General features: G+C 39.9%; 1 pseudogene; it reads left to right on the top strand.

Annotated features, from left to right (window-relative positions):
• Nucleotides 1–2,880: 2,880 nt before the first annotated feature.
• Nucleotides 2,881–2,996, top strand: LOC115519626 (annotated as a pseudogene).
• The last annotated feature ends 1,498 nt before the right edge of the window (nucleotides 2,997–4,494 follow it).

Below are 4,494 nucleotides of genomic sequence, written 5' to 3'. Positions count from 1 at the left end.
TCGATTGCACTCTCAAAAAGCAATTTAAAAAAAAAAAAAAAAAGGGACAAATAACTGATATGAAAAACCGTTTTATGAAACTTGCAGTTTCGCTGCTGTGGATGTGAAATTCATTACTGTTGACACAAAAGTACTCTTCATGCAAAGATGAACCCTGTTCTCCAGGTGCTTCTAGTCTAGCACAGAGGAGAGATAAGAAACAATGACAACTAGTAATTCTCAAATTATCATGGGGAGGGGCCAGGTTCTTAAAATTTGAATCCTTCACAGACTGATACTTTTGAAAAAGATACCTAAAAAAATGTAATAAGAATTCAAAATGCTTTTTTTCAATTTTTGTATTTATTTCATGGAAGAACAGTAACATCTCAGTCCATGCACAAGCACTGTAATAAAGGATTATGGTGCTAAAACCAAAGTATATAAGCTACTATCACATAGAAAGAAATGAATGATCAGTTGTAAGGAGAGGCACAAACTTAACCTAAGGAAAATCTTTATGGAAGATGTGACCTTTGAACTAGGTCTTAAAAAAAATGGAGGATTCCCCAGAAAAATGCCGTGAGGGGTAGAAAGAAAACTCCAGGCAGAAGGAGCAACACATAGAGGCAGGAAAAGCAAGTACTTCCATTAAACTGAATGATGAGGGAAAGGCCAGTCAAGGAGGGGTTATAAGCTGAATTTGAACATTAGAAGCTGAATGGCCCCCATTTGGTGAAATTTCATAAAGACTGAAAAAAGAAAACAATTGATTCCCTTACCAGGTGTTTAAAATATTATTACAGAAACAGCTCCAGTGACCATCTCAAGTGAATTTAAGCCCTTTGGGTGGGACTCTTAAACACCACCTTACACGTATGTATCTTCCTCTTTAGTGTTGCAGATAGCGAACCTTTGTCACAGCTTTAAAATGGAGAAAAATCACCATCATGCCAGACCTAGAGTCTTCAGATGTGGAGGGAGAGGGTTTATATTCCTCATCTAGGTTTTGGCTTAGATTTTTACTTCGCCAGCTTTCCTTGCAGATGGACAAAGCAGACAAGAATGTGGGCTCTGTCTAGTGCTGACTTTTACCTGTTCCCTGACCTGCGACAATTTACTCACCCCTCCAGTTTCCTCAACTACAGAAGAGGGATGGTGACAGTCCCCCCCGCCCCGCCCCCAGGGGTTACTGTACTATGAGGATTAAATTAATACAAGTAAAGCACTCATAAGAGTGATCCGTGTCAATGAGTTAGTATCACAATAGCACTAAAAATAAACTAGATGGATGTGTAATATCTCACTTCCCCCCCCCAAACCCCACAGTGCCATTCATATAAGTACCCAAAAGTAATATCCCCAAATTCTAACCCTGTACATCATCCGCTATTTCTTCAACATCACTGTAAACCTAAACATGTATTACAGGTAGAGAAAATAGAGCTAATTATAGGCTTCGGAGTAAAATGACTAAGGCAAATCAATAGAGGAGCTTATTTTCCATCCTGATCCTACCTTAGTTATCCCTAAAATTAGAAGCCAGTAGTTTGGGGTTATTGAAAGACACTTCCTCTGAGAGAGGAAACCGGAATGAGACACGACTGTTTAGGCAGGCTTTATTTGAAACATTTAGCACCTCTTCGAAATGCAAAGTAATCAAGGCGACGCGTAACTATTTTAAAGTCTGAGACGGTTGTCCAGAGTTCACTGAGAGTTTCACAACAACTGGGGACTACAGAATAAGAAATGTGGGGCCACTTCACACAGAAGCTCAGCAAGGGGATGGAGAAGTTTTGGGTCAGGAATGTAAGAGTTTATCTTAATTTAGCAGTTGTTCAGCTGGTAGCAGCCAAATCGAGTGAAGCCTTTTCAGGGAGAGCAGTTTAGGCCATAGCCGTCTAGACGAAACACCACCACTACCCGGATGGGCACAGAGGCTCCCCAATATCGGCACAAATTCCAGAGATACAGCCAAGGCTACTTTAGACGTCGCTGGCAAATCAGCAGAAATGTGGAGAACTCCAGAGGCCAGGGAGTTCCCTGGGCCACCTTAAGGATGGTAAAGGCAATTTGCAAATGCTTTCAGTATCCTGGGTAATATTAAGCTTCCCCCTCCCCCCTCCCACCCCTTACACTTCAAATTATTGTCAAGTGTATTGTTTCTGGGGCCTATCCCTTTTTCCTCTGTTCTCCAAACACATCCACATCTTCACCCTGTATTTGTCAGGGCAAATGGAAAAGGTCTTTGACCCCAAATGTGGCCCTTTGAGACCAGTTTAGGCTGACCTCTCCACCATTCTCGCCTGCCCAAGAGCTGACCTACAGAGAGTAAATACAAGCATTGTTCCTTAAAGGCAAAAAATCATACCGGTTTTACCATCACCTGCAGAGAGAATACAAAAGCCCAAGAGAAAATATTATGACGTCTACAACTATGACCAACAACCTCACCACCACATAATTGCTATCATTATGTTTTTAACCTCTTAATTCTGCTTTGCTACCATGTCTCCTAGATATCGCTAAGACATTACCGTAAGGCTCCATCTATTTTTTTTCCCTCAAAAATGTGCCATGACTTCAATGTGTTTCAAAATACCCAGTATTACTGTACCTGAAGAGAGGCTGCGGACAGTGGCATCTCAATGCTTACAAGTTCAAAATGGGGCCAAAGAGGGTAGGGAAGGAAGTGGGCTACCTGCTGTTAGTCTGGAATGATAAATTTAATAATCAAGTAGTTAGAAGTATATCAACTAAAGAAAATAAAACAGTAGGTTACATACCAGTGACTAGGAGGTAGGAATAAATGCAGAACAGAAGGCACAGACGCTTTAGTTAAAATGATTAGGCTGCCAGAGATTGGGAAAACAATTTCCTGCTAATAATATCTGACTATATATCACTTCTTGGCCTTCTGGCTAAGATCAAGTGTAGTATCTGTTCTTATCAGTTTAATATCTGACTATAGAAATCACCTACTAAGTAGCAATAATCTTACCAAAATTACAACTTCCAAGTCTTCAGGTTAGATTTTGAACTTAACCTTGTTCAAGTCATTCGATCACCCAATCAAGCATTCATAAAACATCTATTATGCAACACTGCATCTGACTTCCTGTAGTAAATAAAAGATTCAAACCCCCTTCCTACAGAAATTTATACTCTGATGGTTAGTTTTCTGACAACTTGGATAGGATATAGTACCCAGTAACTTAATCAAACACTAATCTAGGCGTTGCTCTGAAGGTATTCTGTAGATGCTTAACATCTATAAACAGCTGACATTAAGTAAATGAGATTAGCCTCCATAGTGTGTGGGCTGCAATTATTTGAAAAACCAAATGGGCAAATACTAAAGGTTTCCCAGAGAGAAGAAGGAATTCTGCCTCAAGGCTACAGCGTCAATTCCTGCCTGAATTTCTAGCCTGCTCTCCTGCCCTATAGATTTTGAACCTGCAGAAAACGACACCACTATGGATTCTGTTTCCCTGGAGAACCTGGACTGATATGCATTCTTAAACAATTAGAAGCAAATAGTAAATGGGAAGAACAAACTGCTATAAAGATGCCTTATAAAAGCATGTCCAAGAGCATACACTCAAGTATTTCCAGTATAATAGGATAATTTCTATCATGGAGCTAAGTACAAAAGACAGTAAGAATATAGAAGGGCTTATATTTGCCTAAGGGTAGTTACAGACAGTCCAAAAGACCTTTCTTGAAAGGATACAAAGAGAATTTCTTACAGAAAAGGGAAAAGCACCTGCAACTGAGAAGAAATGCTAGAATGCACAGTATATGTACTGAAGCATAAACTAAAAGATCAGAACGAAGGTCAAGGAACAGAGCAAATGATAGGATAGGAGATAAAGTGGGTTGCATACAAAAGGCCATGTCTGCATGTGAGAAAGATCAGATCATGGAAGACAAGGCTTAAAGTGTACTAAGCCCTAAAAAGTCATAGCTGTTCAATTTTTGATTTGATAAATGCATAAATGAATGCTGTTAGCTTACATTAAATTGTTACTGTAAAGATGTAGCTAAAATGAGAGGAAGAACAAGTTCAGCAATGTGGCAGGATACAAGATCAATATACAAAAATTAATTCTGTTTCTATATACTAACAGTGAGCAATCTGAAAACAAAATTAAGAAAATCCCATGTACATTATTACACAGCTAAAAGAATCTCTAGGAAAACTTTAACAAGTTTAACACTTTTGTGCCAAAAACTGTAAAACACTGTTGAAAGCTGTTAAAGATCCAAATAAATGAGAAAACATTGCTTGTTCATTGATCTTAAGACTTATTATCGGGGCGCCTGGGTGGCGCAGTCGGTTAAGCGTCCAACTTCAGCCAGGTCACAATCTCGCGGTCCATGAGTTCGAGCCCCGCGTCAGGCTCTGGGCTGATGGCTCGGAGCCTGGAGCCTGTTTCCGATTCTGTGTCTCCTTCTCTCGCTGCCCCTCCCCCGTTCATGCTCTGTCTCTCTCTGTCCCAAAAATAAAATAAA

Source organism: Lynx canadensis, chromosome B4 (genome assembly GCF_007474595.2).
Source record: "Lynx canadensis isolate LIC74 chromosome B4, mLynCan4.pri.v2, whole genome shotgun sequence".
NCBI classification, from domain to species: Eukaryota; Metazoa; Chordata; class Mammalia; order Carnivora; family Felidae; genus Lynx; species Lynx canadensis.
Note: the sequence above shows the minus strand (reverse complement) of the source record. Positions and strands in the feature narration are given on the sequence as shown.